A 12,509-nucleotide genomic window follows, 5' to 3' on the forward strand; every position below is an offset into this window, starting at 1 on the left:
GATATGTAAACAGCTTACAAGCATAATCTGTGGAGAGGGCTTTCTTGATATTGAGGATATCCTCAGCAGGATGGCATCTAGCAAGAGAACATTATGGCCCAGTTCAGGCATGTTAAGGCTTATGCCAAGCTACGCACGCCTTATGACTGCATGCTCCACCCTTGCCCTCTCTCTTCCATTCTCCCTTCTTAGCACATTGCAATTCAACATGTCTTGGATTAATTAACATAGTTTAATTAACCATAGTGTATACATAGATGGCTCTTCTGAAATAATTACATTCCATTGTGAGCCAGGAAACGTCACTATTCAAAGTTGGTCTATGATCTTAGCCAGTTCTGACCCAGGTAACCATAGTTTTCTCAATTTAGATGCAGTGGGAAACTATGGTTCATTAACACAGCAAGTGCTGAATCATGATGTATTATGAAGGAAGGCAGGAAGGGGTGGTGCAAAGAATGAGCATCTTGGCTTAAGCAAGGATGCATCCAAAACTGGATGCTGTTTGGATTGACAAAGAGCTACAAGAAAGGGAAAAAAAACCTCAGAATAGGATGATACCATATTCTGGTGTCCTATCAATCCCACCTACCCAAGTTTAGCCTGAGGCTTTACTGGACTTTGTTTCACATAGGAAGAGTGAAGAATTTCTGGGCAGTATATGTGTGTTGCCTGGCCCTTCATATGCACATCCAGCAATGACATTACCCATGATACAAAGAGCATACACTGCACCAGACTTAGAGGATAAGGCTGCAGCTCTGTCCTTGGGGAAAGAACTGTCACAACCATCTTCAAGAGCCAACCAAAGAACACAGCCTTGCCACCCTCCTCTGATTTAGAGAAGGGATCTACCATAGTACCTTTACTTCCCACGCTGCAGTCCTGCAATAGCAAAAGATTGCAAAACAAGGATAGCAGGTTTTACTGCATTACACCCCTGCCAATATTCTTCACTGTACTTTGCTGAATCCTAGCAAGTCTTAAACGTGAGTAAATATTATATTTTCTTATGCTTACTACACATTCTGTTGCCTGATTATTTTTGTAGGAGGGGAAAGAGAGTGAACCCAGACTGCTGGGGCAGCCCGGATAAGAATATTTAAGGCTAAGCAGCCTAGTTTCAAGTTTCCATTTTGCTCTGCAAAGGGATGGTAATATTTTAACAAAGAAAGGCCAAAACTCCAAACCTCACTCAAGTGAGACTGGGGAGATAATCCTCTCCTACTTAATCAAAATCCATCCAATAAATTGTAGGCCAAAAATATCTAGAGGGCCAGAGGTTCCTGTGTGGGGCGCATGATTTGCTTGGGTCAATCTGGGGATCATTTCCTGGCATCACCAATGAAAGGACATCAGAATCCAGCTATAGGTTGCACGTGACATTTTCTTGATATTTGTTTTTAATGAAAAACAGCCTTCAGAGGCTGGAAATTTGATCTGAGAAGCAGCAGGGAAGCAGCCCTTTCTTTTAGGGCTGTTTAGCTGATTAGAATTGTCCTTTCTGAGGCACTTTGAGCTGGAAAATGGTCAGCAGGAAAGGCTTAGTTTTCCCTTAAAAACCCATCACTCTTAATAGCACCCTCCCAAAACTGCTTTTTTGTTTGTCTGTTTTTTAAAAAAGCTTTGGGAGAAAATTACCTACATCTCAGTGGTCATGTCTAGTTTGTCCCACAGATAGCTGAGCTGGGAATTACCTCTCTCTGGCCGAGACTACTGACAGCCAGCTTCTTAGATTCTCACAAATTACTGCTCTGTGATAAATTTCTGTTAGCTAATGATTCCTATAAAACAGAGCCATCCTTCATTTTAGCATTTGGCTCAATACAAATAAATGCATCTAATTTCTTTTACCACATCTTTTTCCCAGGGTAACCAATTGTTGATTGGATATTGTTGTAGCTCAGCATACACATTTGTTACAGAAACAGACCATTAATTAGGGAATGTATCATTTGAACTGGGCCATCATCCTTCTACCTGGATTTGTGCACAAATACACCATTAAGAATGACGAGAACCCGCCTGTGCAAGGTGGGGGAAAACACGTCCCCAGCACCGATTTCTAATCTGATAGTAATGATACATTTTATCATGTTAATGATTTACCTTCTATTCTTGGGTCTTTTCTTCTCATTGACTGCTCTGTTAAGGTGGGGAAAGTGTTTGAATAAGAAATCTTGGTGGTATATGTGAATGGACTTTGTATTCACCTGGGTCTTGGTAGTTATTATGCTAGGGTATGAAAACCATATAGGATTGTAAAATAGTGTTCATGAAATGTGTTTGTCTTCCACCCCATAAATGAGGGGCCTGAACAGCACAAAAAGGGAGCTGTGTGCTGCCTCCAATTCTCACTGAGAACTGGGCAAGACACCCCCAATCATGAGACACCCCCCAATTCCCAGGCCTTTGGAGGGCTCAGTGGTAGAGCATGCTTTTAATTAGAAACGCAAACAAGCATGCATATAAGTTTTTTCATCTAAACTGGTAGTATGAGGTAGGATCCTCATCAAAGAAAATGGAAGTACCCAGATTCTGTTTACCTGTTTTCCTCATTCTCTGACTAAGGTAAAGGTAAAGGTAAAGGGACCCCTGATCATTAGGTCCAGTCGTGACTGACTCTGGGGTTGCACGCTCATCTTGCATTATTGGCCAAGGGAGCCGGCGTATAGCTTCCAGGTCATGTGGCCAGCATGACAAAGCCACTTCTGGCGAACCAGAACAGCACACGGACACACCGTTTACTTTCCCGCTATAGCGGTTCCTATTTATCTACTTGCATTTTGATGTGCTTTCGAACTGCTAGGTTGGCAGGAGCAGGGACCGAGCAACGGGAGCTCGCCCCGTCACGGGGATTCGAACCGCTGACCTTCTGATCAGCAAGCCCTAGGCTCAGTGGTTTAACCCACAGCACCACCTGGGTCCCTAACATTCTCTGACCACCGCTATGCTAATCTGTCACAAATTAACTTGAAAACCCCACTGTCATCTCGTTCATTAGCCAGAGCAAGGAAGAGCCACCCATTACCTTGGCATCCCAGCAGATAATATCAAGAGTCCTGCCAGGAAAAAAGGTTTCAGAGCTCTCCCTCGCCTCTCCCTTTCTATACCACTGTTGTCATACTTTTTCTTTCACCTTTCTGGGGTTGAACATCTGTCTGTTGCTCCTCCACAACAGGCCAGCATAGGCCATGTATTCTTTCTGGCTTACAGCAAAATAACACAAGCACCATGTTGTATGTCTGTGTTGTCTTTGTGGTGGCACTGTGGGCCAGTTCTTCTTCTAACTCGCTCAGCCAAGCTATGTGGCCTTACCCTGGCAAACTCCCATTCCTTTAGTGCCACTGGAGCTGTGACGGGCTGCCTTTGTTGGACTCTTCACAGGCTGGGCTCATGTCACTCCATCATATTATTGATGGAGAACCCTATCAATAATATTATGGATTTTCTTATCAGATTTTGATGCGTCAGGCTATCTGTGCAGGTTGCCCGAGGCATTTCTGGCCAGATCCTTGGACTTGCTGGTGCAGACTGTAAAGCATAATGAGAACTGGAGAAAGTTCACCATTGAGACTGTATATGCACATCGTGACTCTGAGACCCTGACTCAACAGGGGACACCTGAGATTTCATGCCTGGGTAAATGAATTCAAGCTAGGTTTACTACACTGCCTCAGAAAGCACCTCAGCTAATACTAATCGTGTCCAAACAAATTATGAGCATCCACAATTACTGTTTTGCTTTCATTCATTTACAGACAAAATCTCTATGCTGCTGTTTTTCATTTGCCAGTGTGGGCCATATAATCCACAGATGCCAGAAGCGTATGTAGTCCATTCATTCATTTCATTGGCTTCCATTGCCCTACATGTGCCAACTGTGACTAGCAATCCGTGTTTCTGATGGGATTTCGTCCACAAAGGCTTATGACATGATAAATCTGCCAGTCTTTTGAGGCGTCACACAAATCTATTTCTTATGTTAAGAGCGTTCAGGCAGTTTAAAGCTGAATTGCAGCATCAGACACTTCCAACGTGTTTTGGAATTTCAAACAAGAACATTTGATTCAGGGTCAAATCATTCCAGATTAGTTATACAATTATAATGGGCTTCCCCCGCTTCTCTTCATGAATCTTTTATATACTCATTTATCTACACAATTTCTCTCAATGGTTTCTGACATACCGGTGGATGCAGGCTTTCCACAAACTAGTTCCTTGATTATGTTGTTAGCTCTTCCTTATTGGATGCTGTATGACTGTGGCCCTTATGTTCTTATATTGCTGCTTATGACTGACTCCTTACGACTAATTAGAAACAGCTATACAAAAACGTATAACCGAATGGTACATAACTGTGTCATGTACCAACATAGCCAGCCACGGCAAAGTTTTATGGAGCAAATCTATCCTGTGACCATTCTGATCCTGTAGTTCAGTTCATTATCCTGTGAACTGATGAAAGCTTCTGTGGTACTTTCAGAGCAGCAGTGACAACAGTCCTTCTGGTCAATCTAATCATCCCATTTGCCCATGATTTCTTCTTGTGAATATTTTACAGTGCAGTTCTATACAGTAAGACTGCATTAGCAGCTACATTTATAGCACAATCCCATGAATGTCTACTCAGAAGTAAAGCACCTGAGTGAGTATAGGATTGCAGGTTTCGTTTCTGGAAACATAGTGTATATGTTAAGATGCAAATAAGCAAGTCTGCCATGATTACATAGGGGTGAAAAGGAAATGCTTAAGCGTGACTCACTAATGCAAAAAGAATGGCTTTGTTTTCCATCTTTAATGTCAGCAGATATATGAGTGAAGTGGAAGGCATGTGGCCAACAGCATATTCTATTGCATATTTGAAGTTTAGACAAGCTTTAATAATCTGCCTCTTTCTGGAATTGTGTTCCTTGAATATAGAAGCAAAAAAAAAAATTCAAAAGGGTTTGGGAACATTCTCACCAGTTAGGCAAATGTGATGTTCCATCTGGCTGCAAATATGTTTATACATTTTAACCTGAGATTTTAATGTTGGTTTAAGTAAACCAGTTTGCTTGGCAATAGAGCAACAACAAGAAGCAACTTATTTGACCATGCTATTGAGCTCCACACATGTTTTTTCCCCATTGTCAAATGTCTATCTGTAGGTCAGATTTCCCCTCCATACCAGATAGCGTGGGTTATGCTTGTGAAAACTAAACCCAATTAACTTTTATGGTATCGTGGCACATTGTGTCATTTATAGGGGATGGACTTTCAAAAGAATCCTAATTCTTAGGATGCAAACCTACACGTACATATTTGGGAGTTAGTCACATTGAACTCAAAAGAACTTAATTCTGAATAGACATTCATAGGATTGCATTGTTAAGTTATGCAATCCTATGCCCACTTGCCTGCCATTAAGCTCAATAGGACTGACTTATTGATTGGGATTGGTAGGGATTCAATTTGGTTTGCATTTAAGGTTGAACGTATATACCTCATTTACACTTTCTGAAGTGACATGAGAACTGAAACAATCATCTTGCAAAGGTCACACTTCTCTGAATTTTGCAGTTCTCCGGATAAGTAATGGGTACAAAAATGCATGTCTTGGAGTAAACTGCATACAAATGCATACAATAGTGGAAATGACATACAAAAATGCATTATTTTGGGGAAATTGCTATGCAAAAGTTTATTAGGCAAAATGCATGCAAACATAATAGAAGAAATTTGCACTAAAATGCAGAATTTTCACGAGACCTTTTTTTAAAAAAAGCAAACTGATATGGCAGTGTGGCAGACTGAACTTATAAAAAGGAAAAACAGAGAAACCAAACTTGACAGATTTGCCCATCCCTACTTCTGAGTAAGCATGTATAGGACAGCACCATTAAGGGGCTTAACCAGAAACTGGCCTCTTATTTGCTGGCCTCTTATTAAGCAGAGGCTTGACAGCCATATGTCAAGAATGCTTTGATGGTGTTTCCTGCTTGGCAGGGGGTTGGACTGGATGGCCCTTGTGGTCTCTTCCAACTCTATGATTCTATGATTCTATTTGCCATCTTGCAAAGGACTCTGAATATTTCACCTGAAATATGCTTTTGTATTACTTGCATGCAACAGAGAGCTGTGCATAATGATTTCTACAAACTGATGCCAGTAATTGTCGTTTTGCTAACTTGTGCCTATCTCAATAGCAAGGTGAGCCTGTTCTGGCCTGTGCTTGAAGCAGAAGCAGGTGCTGTCCCTCGGGCTTTTGATCTGTTTGCAAGTCATTGCTGCAGATGTGTGTGCCTCCCCCAGCCGCCCAAACCTGACACACACACCCCACCAGTTCTCTCATGAGGCCTGGGTAAACAGAACTCATAAAAGGCTAACAAATCCCTTCTTCTCCTAGACTGACTTATATGTGTGTTTCAATCTTTAAACAAAATGAGAAAGTTTAATGAAACAGTCCCCTTTTCAGACCTTCGCAAGAAGAGCCTCCAGACAAAATTAGATTGAAGTACATAAATTCTTAATTTGCTATAGATAATGTCTACCAGATGATAGGATTGGGAGCATGAGTGGAAAACAGATTTGGAACAAATGTCATTCAGCACTTTTCATGCAGAGAATAATTAATGACTTGACCTCAGGCAAGATTGTCAAATCAGGGCAAAAAAAAAAAAAAAGATCTACTGAGGTCATTCAAAAGACAATCCAAAAGATGGCATCCTTCAGGAACCTGACTCATTTGCAGAAAGAACCTAATGTATTCTTCCAGCTAGAAATGTACAGTGCAGTCTAATTTAAAACCCTGCCATGAGGAATATCTATAGTTTTGCTGGCTGCAGCACCCACCTATATAATGTTGGGCTGCAGAGCTTGCATTGCCCAATGGATCAAATAAATATTTTTAAGGAGTTATTGCCCTTGTTGACTGGGCACAAATGCTAGCAATGTAGGGCTTAGAGGAAATTGAATCCTACCCTGGAATCTACAATACAACTGGGTTAAAGACATTGATTTTCCCCTGCTTTCTAGCAGGGATGAGGAACCTGCGGCCCTGAAGAGGGCTGTTGGATTACAAGACCCTTCAGTCCCAGCCAGCATCACACCAATGGTCAAGGATGATGAGTTGCATTCCAACAACCTCTGCAGGGTCAATGGCTACCCATACTTTATTTAAAGTTCCTAAAATTGAGAAATCTCCAAACCACCACTAATTAAATCATTCTCTCCTTGGTATTTTAAAATAGATTCCCTGGGGAGAGAAAAAAATAAAGATGCCATGGAGCTCAAAACTGGGCATGTCCCTCGGGCTGCCTGCTCCTTTTGTTATAGAGTTGAGGACTGAAAGCGGGAACTGTGACACTAGGATCCTCCTAGCCAAGGGAATCAAGTGCTTAGAGAACCACACTTCTGTCTCTGCCTAGAAAGTTCTGACTCCTTTCCTATTGTGCAGATAAGAGGCTCTCTTCTTTTACCAATTGCCTGTCTGCTCCAGATACTTTCCATTCCTCAGAATCAAACTACACCTGCTAATTGCATTCGTGCAATTGAGGTGATATAATTTTTGCAGTCTAAACAGCAGCCATGGGAGGGAGCAATCAGAATTGAGTCCATGGTGCACACTGAGATAGTTTAGTTCAGGCATAGGCAACCTTGGCTCAGGCGCATAGCAAGGGAGGGGCGTAGGGGGCGGGGCACCCCTAGCTCCACTCTAGCGGGGGCAGCGCCCCTGGCCCATCCCTCGCCTCCTCCACCCAAGCAGGAAGAAGCAGAGCATGTAAGCGGCTGCCGCTTTCTTTCCGTGCAGTGAGAAGGGACGCATGGGGCTGCTGTGCCTCCCTCCTCCCTGCATGGAAAGGTTTGTCGCGTGGGTTCCATAGCACGCATGCATCATGATGTCGTGCGTCACGACGCATGCACGCTGCGGAGAACCCCGCCCCCGGGGGGTGCCTTCGGGTTTGCCACCCTGGGTGGCCAAGCAGCTCCCTTCGCCACTGCCTTGGCTCTCCAGATGTTTTGGAACTACAACTCCCATGATCCCTGACCACTGGCCCTGTTAGCTAGGGATCATGGGAGTTGTAGTTCCAAAACATCTGGAGAGCCAAGGTTGCCTATGCCTGGTTTAGTTCTTTCCCTCTTGCCATGGTCCCCATGGAAATCCCTGCCCAGAAGCTGTGTTTAGCCCCCAAGAGGGCTGCTTGCATTGGTGCTAATGGACACCTGCCTGCTTATAACAGCTTGAGGAGCAGGGCATGATTTTCGACAGGATCACAGTGTGTAGGGTAGGAGAGAGCTCATCTCCCCTCCCCCAGGCATGGTCCCATATCCTGGTTGTCATCACCACCACCCCATGGCTGATATTAAGTCAAAAATGTTCATTGCTTTCAAACAATTCATGTAACTTGTGGTTTGATCATCTTATCTGAGCACCTGACAGAATGATTGAGAAGATCAGATTCCAAAAGGCTTTTCCAGCATGTGGGTGATTATGAGCATTCAGGTTGCAGAAGGGAAGATAAATGGTTCTGTGTATTCCTTTTAATGATTTCTAAACTCTGCCTCTCGGAAGGGGCAAGACCTACTCTTTTGCACACTATGCTGCAACAACAGACTCCAAGGAGCACTATTAAACCAAAAGCAGGCAGCTTCATCAAAATGAGCCTCGACTTGGAAGAAATTTCATGTGCAGTCAAAGCTTTGCTCCCTCTTGTCACTGCAGCAGTTCCCCCCTGCTGTCAAGCATACACATTGCATAATCTAAATATCCATTTCGGCAGCAGCAAGCTCAGCAAGTGAAGCTGCAACTATGCATGTGGTTCTCTTCCAGCTACACACATCTTTTCTTTGGATCCTGGCCTCTAAATTAGTTGCAATGAGAACCTGACCATAATGACTAGGAACATGGTAGATAAAAGGCTATGGCCTTTTAAATGTGCTTGTGGGATGGGGGTAATTTGTATGTTTTTGTTTTATTATGTATTTTGTCTTCTCATTTTGTATTTTTATATCGTGAACTACCCTGTGAACTTTGGATGAAAATTTTAATGATACAAATTTTAATGATGATGGTGATGATGGTAACTGCTTTATACTATCTCTGACTCTTGGTCCATCTAGCTCAGTATTATCAGCTCTGACTGGCAGTGGCTCTCTGGGGGTTCAGACAGAAGATCCCAGGAACTGAAGCTGGGACTTCAGTACATGAAAAGCTTGTGCTCTAACCACTGAGCCTCAGTGTCACCCCTGAATGCTGTGCACTTGGAAAATCTGCAGCACCAACCAATACTGACCCCTTGGTTTCCCCCCCCCCTTCTTTCAAAAAATGATTCCACTTAATACATTCCTATAGAGTTCGCCAGTTTATTTTTGTAGGACCAAAATTTATTTCTACTGCATCTTGATGGATGGTAAAATGTAGGAAGCGTATACCTTTATAAAGAACCAGATGGTGTAATGGAAACTGAATTCAGAAAAAGAACATGTCCCCCAATATCATGTATCATGTTGATTATCTGCCAATAATCTCCGTGGCAAACCATATTTGTTAGCTGTAGACTATTATCATCCTTCTGATTGTCAAGACCACAGAGCCTAGGGCTTGCCGATGAGAAGGTTGGCGGTTCGAAGCCCCCTGACAGGGTGAGCTCCCATTGCTTGGTCCCAGCTCCTGACCACCTAGCAGTTCAAAAGCATGTCAAAGTGCAAGTAGATAAATAGGTACCACTACAGCAGGAAGGTAAACTGCATTTCCGTGTGCTGCTCTGGTTCGCCAGAAGCGGCTTTGTCATGCTGGCCACATGACCTGGAAGCTGTACGCCGGCTCCCTCGGCCAATAACACAAGATGAGCGCTGCAACCCCAGAGTCGGTCACGACTGGACCTAATGGTTAGGGGTCCCTTTACCTTTATTATCATCCTTATGATTGTCAAGATTTTAAGAATTTTCTATGAAAGCTGGTCTGAATTTTTTTATTTTTTAAAAAACAACATTTTAAAGTAATACACTTACTTTCTCAGTAAAATTCAGAGGTCAGTATTCAGCTAAACCAGGCATCCCCAAACTTCAGCCCTCCTGATGTTTTGGACTACAATTCCCATCTTCCCCAGCCACTGGTCCTGTTAGCTAGGGATCATGGGAGTTGTAGGCCAAAACATCTGGAGGGCCGCAGTTTGGGGATGCCCGAACTAAACTATTGATCTAATCTGTGCAAAGATTAGCACTAGCTAAATGGGATTTCACCCATCTCCTCCCCTTGCATGTGTCCTGCACTATCCCCAAATCTGCTCTGGAAGGTTGCGAGATGCCCCAGAATAGATTTAGGGGGCACAAAGGAGAGGAAGGAAGAGATGGGGAGAATGTTCCATTGCACATGGAGAAATCCTTGCAGTGATGAAACATTCACCTTAGCGCTACATTGATACAACCCAGGAATCATATATATATATATATATATATATATATATATATATATATATATATATATATATATATACACATACACACACATCTACCATGCTTTGGTTTTAATTTAAGATCATGTATTTTTTTCTTCTATTTAAAACTTCATCCCTGTATTGTGCTTAATTATTTATGACATACAACTGTTTACCTCTCAAGGTCACATACCTGGAAAGACCACTCTTTTTAAAAGGCATGTTTTATCTCTGAATTTCAATCAACTGAGGAAAGAATATCAGGAAAGCTATAGTGGCAGAAACGAAGACCGTAATAGTTTCTGCAAGTGCATTCAGGCCTGGAAATCTACCGAACAGCTCTTTAGTGAACATTGCGTTTTAATGGTACATTTAACTAATATCATATTTCATTGAGGGCTCTCTGAAAGCCCATATGACATGCATATAAATATGAGACCAATTCATCTGGACAGGTGTTGCTGAAAAGCATACTAAAAGGTGACAGCAAGCTAGAAGCCTGCAGCCAAAGTTCTAGGTGATAAATACCTATGTGCACAACCACCCAGAATCAGCAGATTAGGAGAGATGCCTGTCTTTCTCTCTCGTTCTCTTCCACAGCCCTAACCTTACTCTTCCTCCCTCCCTACTGCTCGACATTTCACCCTCCTCATTTCATGATCCGAACCTCCCACTAGAGATGGAGGCATCAGTCAAATCTAGGCCCATGACCATTTTTCATCCCTAAATCTATACCGTCCCATTTTTTTTCATTAGTCTATTGCGCATCTCAGAATGACCATTCTTATTTAAAATACCTAATTCAGGGGTCAGCAAACGTTCAAGCAGGGTGCCAGTCCACTGTCCTTCAGACTTTGTGGGGGGCCGGACTCCCGCTTTGCCACTTTACAGAGAGCTGGGGAGGGAGGGAGGGGGACGGATGGGAGCCGTGGCTCCCAAGAGGGCACAGCTTTGCCAGTGCCCCGGCAAAGCAGCATGGGCGGGGGGGGGTGACAAAAAAAATTCGCACCAGGTACCACCTGGGCTTGCTATGCCTCTGCCTCCATTCCTCCTAAGCACCAGCCCTCCAGTCTCCCATAAACATACTTTCTTCTGCTCACTTCTTTCATTTCTTACAGGAGCCCTAAATGGCCTCGGTCCAGTATACCTGAAGGAGCGTCTCCACCTCCATCATTTTGCCCGGACACTGAGGTCCAGCACTGAGGGCCTTCTGGCGGTTCCCTCGTTGTGAGAAGCCAAGTTGCAGGGAACTAGGCAGAGGGCCTTCTCGGTGGTGGCACCTGCCCTGTGGAACGCCCTCCCAACAGATGTCAAAGAGGAAAACAACTACCAGACTTTTAGAAGACATCTGAAGGCAGCCCTGTTCAGGGAGGCTTTTAATGTTTAATAGATTACTGTGTTGTATTTTTCTGTTGGAAGCCGCCCAGAGTGGCTGGGGAGACCTGGCCAGATGGGCGGGGTATAAATAATAAATTATTTATTATTATTATTATTATTATTATTATTATTATTATTATTATTATTATGTCTCTGCTGCTCTCTCATCCCTCTTCCCTGCTGCACATTCTGCTCTCATGAACTCTCTCTCTTCCTGCCTCATGCTACATGCTGCTTGTAGCAAGACTTCACTGCCTATTTTTTCAATTAGTCCTTTTCAAATGCAACTAGTAATACCAGCAAGAATGATCCCCAGGAAGGTTATCTTTCCAAAAATCACACACACACACACACACACACACACAGCTTCTTTTGCAAATGGGAAGAGCCCCGGTTTTTTTTAGCATCAGCTCACAGTTGTGCAGGATTTTTTTGCAAAGGGGGAAAGCTCCATTTTTGAGGATCAGCTCAAAGTTGTTGAGCTTACCTTGCAAAGGGGGGAAATCCTGTTTTTCAACTCACAGTTCTGCAGCTTCTTTAGGAAAGGAAAGGGAGCCATTCCTACAGTTTCCAGACAGATAATCTAATCCTCCAGTCACATGTCAGCTGGGGAAACACAACAATGGAGGCCTGGGCAAGGGGGCAGGGCCAGGAAGGGAGCTACCGTCTCTTATCTCCCTCCCCAATCTCTTGCAATCAGCTGCTGAGCGGGTT

General features: G+C 43.4%; 1 long non-coding RNA gene across 1 annotated transcript; it reads left to right on the forward strand.

Moving 5' to 3' along the window:
* Nucleotides 1-975: 975 nt before the first annotated feature.
* On the forward strand, nucleotides 976-11,793 carry LOC132592109 (uncharacterized). Its single transcript, XR_009557540.1, has 3 exons — nucleotides 976-989; nucleotides 3,762-3,828; nucleotides 11,537-11,793. It is a non-coding gene; the product is annotated as an uncharacterized LOC132592109 (long non-coding RNA).
* The last annotated feature ends 716 nt before the right edge of the window (nucleotides 11,794-12,509 follow it).

This window comes from Zootoca vivipara, chromosome 5, assembly GCF_963506605.1.
Source record: "Zootoca vivipara chromosome 5, rZooViv1.1, whole genome shotgun sequence".
In the NCBI taxonomy this organism is placed as follows: Eukaryota; Metazoa; Chordata; class Lepidosauria; order Squamata; family Lacertidae; genus Zootoca; species Zootoca vivipara.